Raw genomic sequence first — 20,314 nt, forward strand, 5'->3', positions numbered from 1 at the left:
CAGTCTACCAAGTTTATAGTTATCCCAATATCTGGTCTGGGCACCCAGCAAAACCACTGTGTGCTCTGCTCTTTTCTACTGGATGAGGAGATCTCAAAGGTTGGGAAGGAAATGCTCAGATGAGGAGTTCTTACCTCTTGGCCCTTCCTAGGAGAGTTGCTAGGCTTCCAGGCATCCTGCAAAGCTCATCTTTTTTCCCTTCACCATGGCTGCTGAGGTGGGCAGAGGTGGATGTGTTTATAGGCAGCCTTCTGCTTATTTAGTTATTTTAATTGATGGGGCAGATTTCCTTGAGCTCTGGATTGGTGCTTCTCATTACATTTTAGAAATGGGAAGAAATAACTAAATGACAGGAGTATTCTTAGGAGTGGAATTCAGAGATGAGTCATGAGAAAAGAATATAATTTCTGGCACATATTTGAGGAATGGAAGCTCAGCTGTTTTGTATGGATATTCACAGTCTTTGGGCTACAAAAGCTGTGGTTTTATTGTACCCTTCAATGAGACCTGGATTCTTTCTCCTTGTTGTCATGGCTGCTTGTGAATGCTGGGCCATAACTACTAGTTTGTTGTTGTAGGGCTTCTAATGAGTTCTCCACTGATTGGCTTTAATAGTCTCTCATTTAACACCAGGCTGCACACAGCAGATTTCATTTTAATAAAAAGTGCAGTGGAGCATTTGCTTTGGAATTAAAATACAAATGTGGAATTATACCACCTTTGCAAAGAAATACTTTTAGAGGGAAACAAAGTTAGGTTCAATTCTGTACCTCAGATTTTTCAAATAGGAAAACAGCTGGCAAACTTGCTCAGTGCATTGTTTGGACATGACACTTCCACTCCGGGGGAAGTAACATTCATCTGTAGTTTTACCTTGCCAAACAGATAAGAAATGCAGAAGAACCTTTGATGAGTGCTGGGCAACTGGTTTTTTCCTGGAACAACCAGGGCGAGCTCTGTTCTCACATGACTACATTTCCCTAATAGAAACTAGGAATTGCTGGGGCTTAGATACCTCAACAGTGAGTCAGTGAGCAGAGAAAGTTCTTGAAATTGCATTGTACAAACAAATTGCTCCTCTGGAAACTCAAGACTATATGGGCTGTACCGTATCCATTAAAAAGTGCAGTGCCCTTTCAGGGTATTGTGTCACCCTGATACCTGTGGGCAGCACCATACCCACAGCACCCTGGACCAGGTCAGTGTCAAGGACAGTGCCCAGGCAACACCTTTCCTTGTTTTTCTGGTCTCTCTCAACCCACCCTCCTGCCCTCTCCCCTCTAATAATGGCAGCCATCACCTTCCACACCAGACACAGGGGACATAATATGCCATGTGCAGGTATTGCCATGGAGCCACTCTGTGCTGTCTCCTAGTTGAATGGGTCACACAGCTTCACAGAGTGCAGCAGGGGAGTCGAGGGCAGGAATGGACAGTGGACCATTTGCAGTGTTCTTTCTCCATTCACAGGTTTGTCAAGTTACCCTTGCACTAAGAGACAGGAGCCCTGTCTCGCTCAGTGTGCAGGGCTACATCTACTTGCTTGGCAGCTGGCTGGGAAGCCCTGCTCCAGCCCTTGAATCCTGTGGCACTCCAGCTGTGGCAGGCACAGTGCTGGGGCTTGCTTCTTAATGCTGGGGAGGTGGTGAGAGAAGGTGTAAGTGGCACGTTCCCAAGGATGCAGAAATTGCCCTTTTCAGAAACTTGGAGAGTGAGGGAGTATATGTAACTTTTGACCTTTTGGAGCCTTTAGGCCCATGTCTAGTTAGCAGCTCATTATGTTCCCACTGGTTGGTGTGTCCTGCTGCTGTCAGGCTGGTGCAGAGTGGCAGCATGTGGCGTGAGCGCTGCTGACAGATTAGACATCCCTGCTGCTGAAATCTGCTTGTTCCTGTCACTGCTCCAGCAGCAGCTGGAGGCTGGGGCTGGCCTGTACCTCCTGCCTCTGTCAGGGTCTCTGTGCCTCCCTGCATCCCTTGCTGTACACCATCTCGCTCTCTGTGTGTGCTGCCATCACATTTTTCTGTCCCTATCTTGCATCTCCTGTTGCATTTCATTTGCCCTGTGTTTGTTGGCTTGGGGCTGCTGGGTATTCATGTTGTCTGGTCAGGAGGTGAACGGTCGTGTGCCACCACATCTTGGAGGAAGTGTCGCCTTTTCCTGACTCCTTTTTTTCCTGTCACTGGAGAGGAATGCTGAGGGCAGTTTGTAACATGCTCTTGATCCAAACCTCCCCCCTGCAGGAGGGCTGGTAAGGGTGCTGGATGCACAAGAGCAGTCTGCATCTGGCTGCCCTCCTTGCTCTGCCCAGCTCTGAAGCAGTCCTGCTTGAGCAGTGGGAAGCACAGCTGTCCTATAGTGGAAGGACAAACATCAAACTAACTTGTAGGCTGGTAGGATACTGGAGATCCCTGGCTTCTCAGTGGGAGTATGTGATGGCACAGCAAAAATGTTTGTTCCTCAGCAGGCACCACAGGATGCCTTAGTCCTGCATAGCTGAGCTTTGTCAGAGGGGAAGAGTAGGTACTTGCTCAGTGTGGACAGCTGGGTATTTCAGCCCTTTGCAATTAAAATAGGATCACAGAACCACAAAATATTCTGAGTTGGAAGGGACCCATAAGGATCTTTGAGTCCAACTCTTAAGTGAGAGGCCTGTAAACGGATTGAACCTGCAACCTTGCTGATGTTAGCACCTTGCTCTAACCAACTGAGCTAATAGAAGGGTTCAAGTAAAATGATGGGTTTTTGGCAAGGGTTGTCTTTTGATTAAAGGACATACCCTTTCATAAACGCCTCCAAAATCCACCAGCTGGGAATGAATTTTGGTATGCACCATCAGTTTCCAGATGGGAAAATGTCCGTGTTCTGCTTCCAGCCCTCTGAGACATCTTCTGCTCTGGAGCCAAGTCCAATTAGTGCTAGTAATGTGGCAACTTCACTTGCTGGTGACAATATGTTTTAATGTGTGCCTTCAGACTCTCTCCACTCCTCATGGAAAGTGAGTCAAAATCCTCCTCTGTGGTGGAGCTTGGAAACCACAAACCCGGTCTGGGCCACAGTTTTGCACCAGCTATGCCCTTGCTGATCCTGTTCTGATCACAAAATGCATTTAGGGTGCTGTGGGCTTGAAAGTGCCTCAGGGAATTTGAAAACCTGCTTTAGCAGAGCAGTGGAGGGAAAGTGAGAAATATCCTTTTTCCTTCAGGAACTGGCTGATGGGGAAATGGATATTTTCTGGCTTGCACACCTGCACACTGATGGCTGGCCATATGTAGTTTCATCACTGGTGCCTATCAGGAACATGTGCATTTTTTTCCTTTCTGTTAGAAACGTAGTTTCTTTTTTTTTTTTTTCCCTCTCTCCTCCCCTCAGACTTAATGTTCTTACTATCTTTCAAGTTTTTAAAAATAGGAACTGCTGCGTTGCTATGGCTCCCTGTGCAGCTCTGGAGCAGCTTTTGCTTCTCTTTGATGCAATTTGGGTTCCCAATTCGGTTTGACAAGAGCTGCTTGCACCTAGTGCTCCCTCCTGGAAGGCTGGTGGGGGGAATGGATGATGACAGCCTTTGTGTTCACTAAAAAAGGGAAAAAGATCAGTCGGGTGACGTTTCTTGGAAAAGAGTGGAGATATTAACCCTGGTGTGTCTGGGATGGGATTTTTAATGTTCTGCAGGTTTAACACTGTTGCTGTGGTTTAACTTGCAGTGGGGTGCTCCTTTCTGCTTTCTGTCTTACACGCTTGTGTGATGGAGCTGAGCCCTGTCCAGCAGCTGCTCCCCTGCAGAAGCCCCTGCTGTTCAGGGGCTTTTGCCACCTATGCTTTGGCCAAGAGATTGTGCGTGGTTAAGTGCTTTTCTGAATTGAGGCTTAGAGCACTCCTGACTAGATGCTGCTGATGAAATTCCTCTCAAAATCATTGCTTTAAGGGTTACTTGAGTCTTGCATCCACATTTTGGGGAAATGTGGATCTGCATATCGGTGGGGCAGCTGAATACTAATCTGAAAGGGATCCTACCAAAGTTTGCACAGGTAACAGGTTTTACATACCTGTTACCTGGGCAGAATCCAGACCTCTCTCTGCAGTGTACACACCTCTCCACTGGCCTATTTTCAAGTAGCAATAATTTTTAAAGTACATTTTTGTTTTACTTAGCAAATTTTATTTTCATTCACAGTCCAAAGGTGAACATTTTTGAAAAAATTGAGCAAAAAAATCCCTGTTCATCCAATTTTGAGTTAAGAGAGTGTGAAATGGATGAATTTGTTCTGCTTTCAAATAATTAGCCAGCAGTGGGGTTTCTGTTAGTGTGGACAAATAACTCAAAGCTAGCTTCACTTCAAACTTCAGAAATTGGTTTACAGTGTTAGATGAGGGATTTGCTTTGCTAAGGGTAGAAAATGTGATTTTGCATTGAATATAAACATTTGAGGGTGATGTATGTTACCTTAGTGTAATTTTTTTGTATTGTACATTCACTGTGCACTATATGTCTTGAAGTATTTGAATGGAATAAAATCTAGGAATGTGGTGTTTAGAATGCTTGAATGTGAGTGAAATAATAACAAAGAAAATAGAAATAGCAGAGACCTGTCAGCATGTTCAGTACACCCTGCTCTATCATTTCTGCAGCATGTTCTCTCCTGATTTAAGTATTAAAAATGTCCTAACTCAAGCCTGCAAGCACCTTAATATAAAATGAATATTAAAATCTAACCATAGTTGCCCTTGAAATGATCAATCAGACTGAGTGCTGCCAGCCATCTTCATACAAAGAAAGCTCTTTTCCACCCCTGTGGAGAGATTTCTGATCTTGCTACATCACACCAAACAGGTGTCTATGCCGTCTTGACTGAATAAAGACGGTAAGGTGATTGGGCCTCCCCTTGGTGGTAATGTACCGTGAGAAACGGTGGGAAAACAGCTTTGGTCAACTCAGTGTTGGTCTTTGTTAAGGATCTGGAGAGACAGAAGATAATCAGATGAAGAGTTCACCCTCTTGGTGGTGTGGTCATGGTGGAAGAGAGCTGCCACAATGGACTGAAAACCTGTGAATCTCTGCAACCTGGCAGTGGTTAAAAGTGCACAAATGCTGACTTGATGCTGACTTTTTTTCTTGGTTTTTGAAGCTGTATTAAAACGAGATGGAAATGAGTTTTTAGTGTCTTGCCCAGTGTTCTTCCCTGTATTATTAGTGTCACAAATGAAATCATTTTTCAGGAAGATGGCTACCTCCAGTAGCAGTGTCAGCAACTTACACTTATTTATGACAGGCTCTAGCATCTTTTATCTGCAGTTCCAAAGCACTTTACAAAGTAGAAGGGGATGGCTTAATTCACCAAAAAATTGCAGCCATCTCTGGGGTGAAATAGAGCAACTGTTTAACAGAATATCGTTCGAAGTGGAGATGAATACTGCACCTCACTGGAGCTGCGCAAGGAATTTCAGCTGGCAGAATGAATTTACTAGGGTGGATTTTCGCCAAGACATTGGGGGTGTTTAATGAGCGCAAGATATTAGCGGCAGTGCCACACATGCCTCTCTTGTGCCTGTGTGCAGCAGGCAGCCTGCAGCTCCAGAAGTGGTGTCACAAAGGAGGTTAGCAGCTTTTCCAGTGTGCAGACTTCAAGTGCAAATGATACCTAATTTCAGTGACCTCCTTCATCCCAAGAGAATTACATGTTTTGAGCTGATAGAATCTAGATTTTACATTGATTATGTGCTTATTTCCCCTGGAGACAGACCTGGGCAGTGAGAGATATCCAGCAAGGCTGCTGTGGTTACAGACAAGTGATAACCAGAACTGGATGGAGAGCAAAAGGGTTTACTGCAATGAAGCTCTGAGAGGTTTTATCCACATGGGTAATAGATGTCATATATAACAGATGGTCCTCCCAAAAGGATACTTTTCATTGCTTTCTTCCCCCTTAAAATAATGTGTCACTGACAGATTAGGCCCTGTGAGTGACATGAGGTACCTCAAACAGATCGCTGCAAGCAATGCTTTCTACCTTCTTCACAAAGATGCTGATGTTGTCCTTCTGCATCTGAGTGGTGACGTATGGCATGGTGAGTGCCTACAAGTGCTGGTACTTAAGCCATCACAAAATGCTCTTCAGCATCACCGAGGGACTGTGAAGACTTTGAGGTGCAAAATACAGATGCTTACAGCCTCTGAATAAATCTGAGCATCTAGCAACTACTCTTCAGTATGCCTAGTGTGTGTTCATTTCAGAAAGCTGTTCTGCAGGGCAGTGTAGGATATTGGGCTTTCCAGCATTTAACTTGCCCAGATTCAGGAAGTGCAGCAGAACCATTATTTCAGAGTTCTGCATGCTTTGCTGCCCTTGTCTCAGTTTCCTTTTCCTTTCCTTGCAGGCATGTAGTTGAGATACTGGGGGCTTTACTTGCAGATCTATTTTGGTTTTAATGAAGCTTTGAGATGGGAAAGGTCTTGCTTTTTGTAAATGTGAGACTACAGGTCAGATAAATCAGAGAATCACAGAATGGCTTGAGGTGGAAGGGGACCTTGAAGATCATCTAGTTCCAAGCTCCCTGCCATGGGAGGGGACATCTTCAGCTAGACCAGATTGTTCAGAGTCACATCTTACCTGGTTTTGAACAACCCCAGGGGTGAGGCATCCACAGCTTCTCTGGGCAACCTGTTCCAGTGCCTCACTCTAAACCTACTCTCTTTCAGTTTGAACCCATTCTCCCTTGCCCTGTCAGTACATGCTCTTGTAAATGGTCTTGCCTCATTTTTCCTGTAAGTTCTCTTCAGGTGCTGGAAGGCCACAATTAGGTCACCTCAAAGGCTTCTCTTTTCCAGATTGAACAATCCCAGTTCTCTCAGGCTTTCCTCATGAAAGAGGTACTCCAACAAGTGCCTTGGAGGTAGCACCAAGCCACAGTTTCACTGGTGGCTGTGGAAAGATGATAGTTCTGTAACAGGCTCCAGTTTGACTGTCTAGAGTGAGAAGTTTACTCATTTTACTGATTTGTATTTTTTTCTCTCAGCAATTTTTCATGGAAGGCTCAAGTTTGAATTGATGAAGGCACAAGCTTAGCAATGCTGTGAAATTGATTTGGAATAGTTTATTATAGTTCCATGAAATTGCTTAACAAGGAAGTTTGGCAGAGTGAGGGAGCCAAATGAGAAAAGCATGGTGCTCCCAACAGTGGATGGCACTGGGAGTACTGTGTAAGCCAGTATGGAGGGTATGTAGGCATTCAGGGGTAGGATTACCCACAGGGAGGAGGAGAGCTGCCCAAATGAGAGGCACCCACCAACTTGCATTGCAGATCAGGCTGGTTTGCATTGCTGCTGGTTTCCTCCCTTTTTGTCATCCTCTTCTGGATCCTCACAAGGCCTGCAGAAGGGGTTCTGCCTCTTGGTGCTCAGCTGCAGCAGCTCAGAAACATTTGTTACAGCCATCAGTTGTCAGTGGAAAGCAGGTCCCCAGAGAAGGGCATTCACAGAAAGGGAATGTGGGGATGTGGTGCAGATGGAGGACCACTTGGGGAAATATAAAACATCACTGAGCTTGGTTTTAGAGCACTCACTGTGAAGGACATGCAGCTGGTTCTCTAAGTGGGAGGGCTGTGGGTGACACTGACTTTCATTCCTCTGTGTGGTTTGGAGCTTGCTTTGCCTTTTCAGATGCCACAGGTCACAGCAGCAGCAGTACCCAAAACCAGGCAGTTGTATGGATGCTGTGACTTTGGCTGTGGCCATTCTGCTGAAGCTGAGCAGTGGGAACTCCTATGCCAGGAAATCCCTGAACCGCCTCTTGTCATGTGAGAAGTCAAGGGAAAGCAGCCATGCAAATTTGTCACATTTATGACAGAGGTTCATGCTGAAAGTTTCTTTAAGTGTCAAAGAAAGCTGTGTGGTAGGATGTAGGGGGTCTCATCTGGTGATGGCCAAGTGACAAACAGCCCTTGGTCCGCTCCCCTCACTGTTACAGAAGAAAGGAGGAGTTGGGCTGGTAAAGGAGTCAAACACTGCTCTGCCTGTGGCTATTTACTGAATTACTACACCTCTAGGAGGCTGCTGCACAAGACCATGGGCCTCAGTCAATACTTAGGGTATTGAGGGTGTTCTCAGTATTGCAGTAGCCTGGTGAGGTGTCAAGGAGCTGGCTTGGTACCACCTGGAAGCTGTGGAACAAGTTTTTGTGTAGTGGCGCATGCTGGTGGGACTGTGAAAGATGTGGACAAACTGAGAGAGGTCTGTTATACAAGAATGGCTCTTTGGTAACAACTCATGCCTTTACTGATGTAGACCTATGTGAAAAAGCTTATTTTCCTAATCAAGTCCTTATGCCTTGGTTTTGCAGTGTTTGTTATGTATTTCAGCACTAAAAATGCTATTTCTTTATGTTCCTTCTTCAGGCCAGGAATCCTTTTTTCCCCCTCCTTTTGTCTTGTCATCAGGCATGGGAATGGTGGGCTTGTTCTGGCCAGTGGGTGCAAGAGGAAATTTTGCATTATTCAGGATCTGTTCTTCTGCAGTGCTTCTAAAGAGGGATGTAAATGGTGGGTAGTCAGAAAGAGAAACAGAGAAGATGGAACAGGTATTTAAATGTTTGAACTAACAATTTTTTCTACTTCCTCCTCAATCCACTGATCCTAATGGGTTTCCCACTGTTTGTCCAAGAGAGGGCTGAGAGGGGTTGGGAGTGGCACATTTGTGAGCTTGCCAGATCAACCCTAGTCCTTGCTAACTGACATTTTATCCTTCTTTTTTAGCATAATTTTGGGGCGGGCTTACATCGTGGAAGGAGAGAACAGGAAGTTGCAGGGGAGGCAATAGCCCAATATTGCACTGGTGCTTCCATGATTCCATGCTCTTGGTGTTTTGCAAACAGCCAGGGATGAGCCCACTGCTCTTGTTATCAGTCATGCCCCCTTTGTGTGTCTCTGTGAACTTCCATCACTCCCATCTCCCATCTTCTTATCCTTCCCTCAATAGGTAATTCTTTTCTATAGAAATATGAAATCTTAGCTTAAAACAGAAAAACCACCCCGTTTTTCCTACCCCTTTTCTTTTCTCTCTTTCATCTTTTCTTCCTATGGAAGTGTTTGAAGTAGCACCAGTTCCCGAGAAAGGCTTTTTTTTTTTCCCTTTGTGCCTTGGCTCTGTGTCCCTTCTTCATAATATCTTCCCTTTGTTATTTTGTTCTGCCTGCCTCCTCTCTCTGTTTTCTCCCCATCTCTCAACCCTTCTTCAAGGCTCTCTCTTCATTAATATGTTAATTTCTAGCCCAGGAATGCTTCTTGCAGCTCACTGTTCACCAGGGAGAGCCAGAGGACAGAACCAGGAGAGAGAGAGAAAAAGAAAAAGGAGTGTGTCAGTGACTTAAAACAGGACAGGACAAGGGGTGTTAGCAAAGGAGAATCTTGCACTGACAGGTGTCATGATGCCAGGAAGAAGAGGATCATCCACAGTTTTGGACTGGATTGGTCTTTGTCTATTGTTTTGACATTTTCAACTTCTGAAGCTTAATATTAGTAGGAAAAAAACCCCTTGAAAACTAAAGAAGCTTTGAACTCTTTTTTTCAAGTAGTTCCTTTTTGGTAATTACTAAATTATCTTTCCCTCTGCACAGAATTTTTTTAAGCATCAGGCAGGCCCTACTCCCACCCTGATATGGTCTCTTTGTTTGATTTGTCTGCAGATGTCTGATTTGTTGTCTGTATGGTCTTTGCATAAGGCTTGGGGCATATTTTGCAGGATGAACAAAACCATACCAGAAATTCTCTGAAGGCAGTTTTACTCCAAAAGAAGTTTTCAGGTGAGAAGTAGGGAATGTTTAAGCTGCTGTTCAGGTAAAGAGGGATGAATAAAGATTAAAATACTCCAGAAGTTATATAGCAGTGAATTGTTAGGGAACCTGGGGTTATGAGGAGCATGACAACTGCCATTAGAGACAGGAGTGATGAGTCAAAGTTTTCCTTTCTGCCACCCACCAGTACAGTTACTGGGTGGAAGGTTGCAAAGAAAGAAGAGATGGAGGCAGGCACCTCTGCATCATGGACCAGATCTGGGAAGGATGCAGAATGCCAACACTATTGCAATTTTGCCCTGCAATGAGGAAACCTCTTCGCTGTTTTATATCTAATGGAGCGAGACCTCTGTCTGTGCTCGTAGTCCTAGGACCATGATTGCCCAAGCAAATAATTAACACTGCAGCAGTGAAAGCTGGTGCTGGGGAGCTGGCAGGGTGGGTGGCTGGAGGTGAGGAAGCACTTCTGAGGAAGGGCATGTGCTAAAGGAGAGAGACAGGAAAAGACAAGCTCTGCTACAGTGCTGCAAGACCGGTACGAGCTGGAAGCAAAATAACTGGGGAGGAAAGCTCAGGGGGACTGCTGCAATGTTCTGTGAAGTCCAAGGCCCCCGAGCCAAGAGCCTTTCATATATTACGTACACACAACTGTGTCAGAAGAATATTATTTAGGTTGCAAAGGCAAGCACTTCAAACAGAAGAAAGTGCCAGAATTAAGGCTGCAATCTTAATTTGGCATTCTTGTGTCTATGCATTATAGAGCAGTGGTTTCAGTACTATCTTTCAAAACAGGACCCCTGCCTGCTTCTGTATGCATGGTGGGTAATATTTCCTGACTGAGCAGTGATTCAGTATTTCATTTCCTTCTCCTTGCTTAATGTGTATCTTTAAGCTTTGCATTGTGTCTGCTTTCACAGGCTGCTGAGAATTGAGGATTCTTTGTCTCAAGGTGTTATCTGTGGCACGTTAGGCCAGTATCTCGGCACATCATGAAGTTCATGGATTTTCACCCTGCTCCTATGAGATGAGAGGACACAAGCTACTTTATGTAAATCCATTGTATAGGCGGGGAACTGAGGCGCAGCAAGATTAAGGTCAAAAATGTCTATTAATTTTTCATGGCCCATCTGAGACACCTAGAATCTCATTATTCAAAGTACTGATCATTACAGAATGCTTTCAGTGTTCAAAGCAAATTTCTCTTTGTCTTCAACACAGCAATTCTTCAATTGCCCCCTGCCAAGTCTTACCTAGGACTGAGCACCGTTTTTCATTGATTTTTTATTAATGTAAAAATGGAAATTTTGTGACATACAAGTTATATGGGCTGTTTGTTTATACCCCGTATAATTATTTGTTTTGCAGAAATCATCTTGAACCCAGGAGAAAAGCAAAACAATCTCCAAACCATTTTCCTTTTTTAATTTTAATCTGAATTATTTCTTTCAATATATTTGAGATGAAACACTGGATTTCGAATTCCAATTAGTTTATAACTTCAATATGTATCTTCCTTTCATTTGAAAAAAAGATGTTTGAAAATGCTCAGATTCAAAATAAGACAGGCTGAATATATATATTTTTTCTTTCAACAAAGTCAGAACTTTATACTTACTGATCTGCCAAAATTGGGCTCTCAATACAGTACTTATTTTTGTTTGGAATTGCCACCAGACCAAAAAAAAGGGCCAGAGGATTTTTCCAGCTTTTGTTAAGCATCCAGAAAACAGATGCATAGATTTAGAGACTGCTTGTAAAAAACCTGGTTTAAGAGAATTTACAGATCTCTTCTCCCTTGTGTCCAGCAATAGGATGCATGTGAAGGGTTTGAAGCTGTTCCTTGTGAGGTTTAGACTAGGTGTTAGGAAGGTTTGAAGGTTTTCTTCACTGAGAGGGTGGTCAAACACTGGAACGGGCTTCTTGGTCAATGCTCCAAGCCTGCCGGTATTTAGGAGGCATTTGGGCTAGAGGATTGTTGTAGGTCACTTTCAACTGCAATAGAATAGAATACATAATATATTGTAATAATAAATAATGAAATAATATTTTGCTCTATTTGTGCCACCATGGCCTTGTGCAGAGGTTGGGACAAATCCAGCCTTGCAGTACACCTTTCAGCTGGCTTAGCAATATGATTTTTCCTGTTTGTCCTAGCCATTCTCAACCTCTCACTTGATTACTGCCCACTTTCCAAACAGCTAAGTTTGATTCCCAAATTAATCTATCTAGTGCATTCAATGAGATCAGGCTCCTGCAAGAAAAATTGTTGATTCAGGACTGATTCTTAGTCGTTATGCAAAATGGGATGCATTCAAATTGGTTGAATAACTATAATGCTGAAGTTTTCCCTCTTTTGCAGTGCTTTACTTTTTTAAATGAATAAGCCAGCACTTTGCCAAACTGCATGGTTTAGTGGTCACAAACTTGTTAGCTTTTCTTTCCCACTGCTGACCTCTTTTGTCTTGTCTCCACCAGCTTGCCTTGTCTGTTCTGCCCTTCTGGCTTGTCCCAGTCTGGTTCTTACCTAGTAAAGTTAGAATCTGTCTTACAGAAAAATAATCTAAACTCCAGAACCTGGATCTAGAAAAATCCAGCCTCCACTGCTGGACTGTGCCACTTATTTTCTTCCATTTCCACTTATCTCACATTCTGACTCCTTGTTCAATCTGTCTTCCCTCAGCTCGAACAAGTCACAGTCTCTTTGTCCAAATAGTCCAGGTGCCACACCTCTCAGTTCTCTTCTTTTTTAGCCCCTTACTTCTTGCAGTGTCCCAAGTCAGTGTATCCTGATTACCTTCCTGGCTCTTTCCTGCTGCTTTGGAATTAGCCAACCTTCTTTTCCAGCCATCTCTCTGTGCAGGGAGCAGGGAAATACAAACCCAGTCATGGGAAATACAAACCCAATAGATGTATTCCTCATTCTTCTGCTTTCCCAGTCCACTCATAAGCCTTACTTGAGCCTTAGACTACAGAAGGCCCAGTCAGGAGAGGAGTTTAAAAAGGATGGGGGTTTTTTGAAAGCTCTAATAATTTTTCTTGAACAACTGTAAATTGCAGTTTTTCCAAAGGCTTATGACCTGTCTGGGTTTTCAGAAGTATGGGAAAAATCAGCATGAAATGAATGTTTGCTTTCCTCTCTCATCAAAATTCATGTCCCTTGAAAGCAGAGAAGTAGGGGAGCTTTTTATAAATGTCACTATCTTTTTCCTAATGTTGGTAAAATAGCTTTTTCCTCTTGCCTGTTTTTGGAAAAGAACAGACCATTTTAACTTCAATCTTTGTCAAATATCAGACATGACATGAACATCTGATATGGAAAATGTCACTCTTAAAGATAAAATTTGGCATAGCTAGAGGAATCTATAAGGAAGGTTTTACCTTGGGAAGAAGAGACAGCTTGAAGAGATGGTGATACCAGCTCCAGCAGTGCAAATTTCTCTGTGGGCTTCCTGGAATATTTTTAGGAGGTCAGGGTAGATCTGCTTACTGGCTGTATGTGTTCTTGTAGAGTTTTAAACTTGGGTCTCAGTCAGCAAGCAGAGAAATTAATTGGGTTTTTTTTTCAGTTTCAATTGAAAATGGTGTTTCCTAAAAAAAGATAAAAAGTGTCTACCCCAGGCTTTCAGCACCTCTAATCTTTGTTTAAGAATGTATGTCACACAATGAAAGAAAATCGGTACCAGTCCCCAGCATGGAAGTAAAACCAACCATCCAAACAGTTAGAAAAAACAAGTGCAAGAGTGGAAAAAAATCCAATTCTCCACAGGCTGTCCTTTTCTTACTTCTTCTCTCCCTCCCTCCTTGCTGCAGCCATGGGTGTTCAGCTACAGTGCTGTATTTTGCAGTCCTGCCTTCACCAAAACACATTAACTCATGCAGCTCATGAATCATCCCCAAACATGGGAAGCCTTAGTGGGAAGAAAGCAGTGCCAGAGATACTGTTTTTTCTCAATCTTTTGTAAAATGTTTCTAGGAGCCAAGTGGCATGTTGAGGGTACAAACTCCAGGTGAGAGCTCTGGCTGAGAGCTACAGAGTGTGGCAGACTGAAAGAGGCAAGTTTGGGGTCAGAATGTTGGGAGAGATTCGGCAAAGATTTGGCCAAGCATCTTCTGACACTTGGTGCATCCTCCCTTGGTTTCTTCTTGGAAAAAATCATAGTGAAAAATACTACTTCTTTGGACTCCATGAAAGGCATTCTGTGTTCTGGGAAGAGATTTCAAAGTAGGTGGTGCAGCCTTGAACCTCACCTATGAATATTTAGCCTTAGCTAAATATTCATAGATCAAAGTATCATTTAGGTTGGAAAAGACCTCAGAGATCATTGAGTCCAGTCATTAACCCAGCGCTGCCAAGTCCACCAGTAAACCATGTCCTTAGTGCCACATCTACACACATCTTTTAAATACTTCCAGGGAGAATGGCTATACTATTTCTCTGGGCAGTTGATTCCAGTGCTTCAAAACCCTTTCAGTGAAGAAATTTTTCCTTATATCCAATCTAAACCTTCTGTGGCACAACCTGAGGCCATTTTCTCTCATCCTATTATGGCCACTTAACAGCAGTGGTGTGGGACTTGTGAGATGAACAAGGTATCTCAGTCTGGTTCAGGGCTGATGTCATCCCTCTCCTGAGGCTGTTCTCAGATAGCTCTTGTGAATTGCCCACAGCAGAAGGGGTGAGGTTTGAGTGGGGCTGAATTATGAACTGCCTTCTCGTGGCAGGTAAGGGATGCTTTCTGGCTGACATTCAGTAGACAGTGGAAGTAACTTGCCTGGCTGATGTCCACTTTATACCTTTCTCAGGAATAAATAAAAATCTCCAGGGTTGTTATGATTCCTCCTCACATGGGCCCGAAATGCGCTGAGTATAAATTGAGAAAAGGAGGAAACAGGAAAAAACACCAGCATCGCAAATGATGTGCAAGAGGGCTGCTGCCTGTGGCACTTCATGTATTCAATTTCAGTGTGCTGTATTTACTTCTGTTTCCCTTCTGAAAAGACAGCCTCCAGGCACTTCACTAAATGGATTGAAAGGTTTGTCTGGTTTTAATGATGCTTCTGAAAGAGCTTGTGTGTTATTCCTCCACTCAAATACTTCAGGGAGACTTTGCAATGCCTCTTGGTAAATCAGAACATTATGAATACCTTGGCATTTAGGGGGCAGGCAATTATCTGTTCTGGGACTGCTTTAGAAGGAGTGACTGGGGTTAATAAACTAATGTTTTCTAGGAGAGGGTATCTTAATCTGGGAGAGTATGGGAACAATCAGTGGATTAATTAAGATGTGTGAAATGGCATGGTCTGAACATTTAGCTTTATCCTATTATTTATTCCTATGATTATAGGAATTGGAAGCACAGTTTCAGTCTCAGGTGGGATGCTGTGCCAGCGCTGCTCAGCAGTAGCCAAACCTCTGGTGTGTTACCAACTCCTTTCCAGGTGCCAATGCAAAGCACAGCCAGACCCAATGCAAAGCTCTACCCTTAATTATCATGGTAGAAATCTGTAATATCAGTGTGTTGAAGAGTGCCACAGAAGACCTGAGCAGCAGAGGAAAACTAAATGAAGTCACAGGGACTTACCTGCACAGATAAGGTCTGGCTCTATGGCTTTGGCAGCAGAGAGGGGAACTCAGTGATCTGGGTGTGAAAGGATGTAGTTCTGGTTCCTCAGCATGATAGTCATGAACCAACATCCATAGGAAAAAAATTGGAGCAGTTTTTTTTTCTGCTTGCATTCCCAAATAGCCTCGGCTACATATGAATGGTGAAGGATGGGAAAGCTTGGGGGAGAAAAAATTGATTTGGTCCCAATGACTGGTATTATTTGTGCACACAAGTCACTTGTATTAGGGAAGAAGTCCTACTTGGTACTTCTGTGACTTCAAGGAACAACTGTTCTGGGGGTGGCAGCTGTATTTCATTACCTGTACAATTACATCTGTCCTTAGCCAAGATGGGGCTGGCACTATAGCCTGCAGTGATGACACTGTCAGATGCCACAGATTCAGGCTTCAAAGACTCATAGAATCATAGCATCACCTGAGGTTGGAAAAGACCTCTAAAATCATTGAGTCCAATTATCCTAAACTGTCAGGTCCCCCACTAAACCATGACCTTAAGTGGCCCATTGCCATCTACCTCCAGGGATGGTGCCACCACCACCTCTCTGGGCAGCTTGTTTGCTGGCTCAACTTGAAGGCATTTCCTCTTGTTCTGTCTCTTGTTACCTGGGAGAAGAGACTGACACCCACCTGTCTATGACCTCCTTCCAAAGCAGTAAGATCCCCCCTGAGCCTCCTTTTCTCAAGGCTAGACACCCCCAACTCCCTAGGGAGGGTTTAGCCTGGTGGCACCATGGGAAAGGTGCTCCTCTGTCCAGGATCCTGGGGGTGCTCCCTGGGCTTGGTAGAGATAGCTTTTCATAGATAGGTTTCCTTGCCTTGAAGACAGGTTTCTCACTTTCTGTGCAAATTGACTATCATGCGCAGATAATTTTTCACACCCTTTTGGAAATGGGTTAGAGAGCTTTGGAAGGCTTGGGTGGTTTTGATCCCCCCTTACAGTCCAGAGCTGCTTGTTGGCCTCATTCCTGTCCTTACTCTGTACTGTATTATCTCCAGGAAGTACAATAAGAATGTTTGCCTTGGAATAGTGATGCCCTTCTTCCGCATGGCCCCTTCTCCAGCCACTCTTTTTCTTCTGTTCTTTCCCACACCGTGTTATTACCAACAATCCTTTATCAGCTTCACAGCCAGGGGCTACAGGGATGCTGTGCAGGTTCAGTGCCAGCTGCTGTCCTGGGGACCCACCTGGTGCAGGCAGTGGGGTGCGATGCAGGGGCACTGGAATGCCCTGTGCAGAGCCCTGAGCCACCTCCTGTACAGGGAGGGCTGTTGCACGTGGTATCTGTAGGTGAGGGCGTGCATTGCAAACACTCAAACACCTGCCTGTCCCATGCCAGCAAGCTGTCCTCCCAGCAAGTGGCCCCTCTGACAGACTCCATTTCCCCTAAATCCCTCTTCACATATTCTCCAATTTGGTAAAAACATTATTCCTCTGACTCCATGCCGGTGCTCCTGTCAGATCCAGATCGTCGGCTGGGGGTGTGTATGGTTGAAGGTCTGAGTGTTCTGCCCATGCAGAGTATTTTTTTATGATATAAAATTACTTCTGAAAAAGGGATTTAGAGAATTTTTTCTATATCAGTATATATGACATCTTCAAATTTAGGGCACCTTCCCAGGGAGACTTTGCTTGACATCCTTATCTGAAGTCAGGCATTTAGGATTTGAGGACCCAGTGCTTTAACTACTGGGCTTAACTAGTGGGCTTTTCTGGAGAGGGAAGGAAGGTCTTGGTGACTGACTAGAGGAAGGCAGTGAAGAGAGCGGATGATATATGCATCCAAAAGACTGTGAATAATGATGTAGAATAATGGATATGAATTGTAAATGGCTCTGTCTCTGAAGAGCATCACCTTGTCTTGAGCTCTGAAAAGTGTCTGAAAACACTTGCCATCTCACACCTTGTAAAATTTGAGCCTTGCGTGTGAACACTGTCTTTTAGAACTGATGGGTCAGCAGCAGAGCCAAAATTCCTGGTGTGTCTCATAGTACCATGTGGGCATAGAAAAGCAGCCAGCAGTAGCGTCCATTGCCCGATTTTCACTCAAGCGAAAAATACTGATGCAGATAGCAGCAGCTACTCTATTTCTAAGAGGTATCATGTTAAAGAGCTTGTTAATACCCTCCTACCTCCTTCCCATCCCTTAGGCAACCAGCATGGGCAGCAAGTATAAATAAGTAAGGATATGCAAAGGGCGAAATTTCATTCCAGCTCAGAGCATGTTCTGTGATGCAACGCATAAGCACTTAGAGGGAAGGCTGGGATGGAAATCTGCAATGCTCCTTCCCAGAGCTGGAGATAATGGTTAAAGGCAGACAGAGTCGGGGTGTGGATGGAGCTGTGTGGGACTGCACGAGTGGGAGAAAAACATGCCTGACTGACTCTGGCAGTGGTGGGGGTGCCTATTCTGGCAGCAGGTGGGTGAGTGTGTGGGCTGCAGTGAAAGTGTGGTGAAGATGCATGATTGAATTATTAGTTTGTTATGCACGTGGCTGAGGGAGCTGGGGGGAGGAAGGTGGTCAGTGGAGCAGACTTTTCCTGTCCATCTGGTCATGGTGCAAAGAAAATACTGAGGCCAGTATTTTGATTGGGCTGTGAATCTAGAAGGACTCCTAGTGAGCAACAGCTCAGCATTGAATCCACCTTTTCAGCTCTCTGGGACGTCCTTATTCCCTCTTGGGCTTTGCAGACAAGTTTTCAGCTATTGTAAATTGCTGCAGGGCAACAAATCCATTTACATCTGGGTAAAAGAAAATATAAATGTTGTGCCATCTTTCTTGTCCATCCATCTGTCTTACTTTGCCACCCTTTCTGCTTTGTCTTCGTTAGCACTCCCTGGCTGTCACCTGAAGCTAAAATGAACTTTCTGGTTTCCCCCATTGGTTCTGCCTTTCAGATATGGTTAGCAGTGATCTTGGATTCTGGGCCATGTGTGACTGTGCAGAGGCTGTACTGTGCATTGTGGAGAGGGGTAGGCAGGGTTAGCCAATTCATGGTGAGAAGCACCCAGAAACCAGAGTATAAACCAGGCTGAAAGCAGTGGGAATAGCTCTGAGCACTCATGCTGGAGCCAAAGGGCTGGCAGTGACCAGACCCAGAGCTACACAGAGGGGACACTGGGGGTTATGGCCTTTCCTCACCTGGAGAGAATTCTCCTTTTGGCCCTTGCTGTGGGTGAGGCTGCTGTGCTGGACCATGGCAACTAAAGGCTGTGCCACCCTCAGTCTCTTAAATCACAGAGGTTGTAGTGGGAGAGCCTCTAGCACCAGGAGTGGGAAAGCTGGAAGCTTAGACAGGGAGTAATGAAGAGAGATAGATATGGGCAAGTTGTGGGTGTTCCCACCCTGCATGTGCTTCCTACAGGAACTGTGGCTCCTCTTCAGTTTTCAGGGAGTGGCTGCGTGCGTGCTCAGGGGCTGGAAATGGCTGACATCAAGAAAACTGTCCTCATCCCTGGAATTGGAGAGGTTGATGATTTCTGGGCTAGGACCAGTTTTGTTCTCAGTTAAGCACTCCTCCCTGCAGAGCTCTTCTCTTTAGTCTATGGTTTGGATATCTACTCCTCTTTCAATCTGTGGGAGGCTGATGGGGTGTGTGGTGTGTGTTTCTGCTGTGTGTATGTGAAGAAATCACCCCACCCAAATTAGCTTCTGAGCACCAAAAGGCTCTAGAGCAGGAAAAGTGATTGATATTAACCTTGTGCATTCTTTAGCTGTTGGTTTTCTTTTACTGAATGAATATCACATGTCCTTCCTTCCTGCATCATCCCCCCACCACTCCCCCTGCTCTGGGCTTTACATCAGCCTCCTTAATAAGAAGTGCTCTGTTTTTAGTCCTAAGTGAGTGCTGAGCCCTTTGCTGCAAGGCTTACTGTTGCCTAAAGCTCTCATCTGAAATATCAGACTGATTCTTCAGGCATGTTGCACACCCCTGAAGAGCCAGCCCTATCTGAGCTGCACTGCATTGTGCATGGGGGCTCACAGCCCTCTCCCACCCCACCTCCACTCCTTTTATTCCATATCATCAGCAATGTCTGGGAGATGGGAGTAGAAAGCAGACTCTCCTGCTTTGTGGTTTATAATAAATTTCTTCAGGTAGTTAGCTGCCATACTGACAGTGCTAGTAGAAGAACCCCACAAAAAATCAGGCGTGACAGGACCCTGTTATTAAAGGAAATTGGCAAGGATACACCTCTGCTAAGCTTCACTCGGGACTGCCGAGAGCGCAGTGGGGAGACGTGTCCCTGTCAAGTGGCACTGACCAAGTGAGCACACACCAAGAGGTGCATCCTTTCTCTCACCTCTGTGCCCCCCACTCCATGGTGATGCCTTTGCAAGGTGCTTTCAAGGCAGTGTTTCTTCCACATGTATTTCCCAGTCCTTCAGCTGCCTCTACCTTTGTATTTGAGAGTTCGTTGATATTTCTTCCATCTCAGTACTAATTTCTTGAGACTTCCTTGCTTGACCCCACCATACCTTCTTCAATATTCCAAGAACAAGTAGTATTTCCTGAGGTAAAATGTGTCAAAGGCAAAAGACTAAAATGAGGTGACTTAAAAATACAGTGTCTAATTAAAATATGGAAATATCTGGAATATTATGGCAAATAGCTTAAAAAGAAACCATAATGGATTTACCAACTTTCTGAGTAGGACTAACCCCAGCTATTATACAGGGCTTGGTAGGAGCAATAAAAGCTCATGTATCAATTCTGCAGAGACAGGAACTTCATTTGGACAGTGATAGGAGGGAATTGCAGATGCTCTCATATCTCTGTTCCAGGCTGGGAATCCTCAGTCATCATTGTCATTGCTAATGATGAAACCAATGCACAGGGCAGGGCTCTGAGGTGGAGAAAGTCTCATCTTTAAATGAGTTTGCCTGGCTCTGTGCTTACCACTCC

General features: G+C 44.5%; 1 protein-coding gene across 4 annotated transcripts in view; it reads left to right on the forward strand.

Moving 5' to 3' along the window:
• Positions 1-20,314, forward strand: part of GRIN2B (glutamate ionotropic receptor NMDA type subunit 2B) — a 225,741-nt gene that overhangs the window by 91,953 nt on the left and 113,474 nt on the right. The gene's annotated exons all lie outside the window — the stretch shown is intronic.

The sequence above is a fragment of the Agelaius tricolor genome, unplaced genomic scaffold (assembly GCF_023055355.1).
Source record: "Agelaius tricolor isolate 1412-34295 unplaced genomic scaffold, bAgeTri1.0.p SCAF_3, whole genome shotgun sequence".
Taxonomy (NCBI): domain Eukaryota; kingdom Metazoa; phylum Chordata; class Aves; order Passeriformes; family Icteridae; genus Agelaius; species Agelaius tricolor.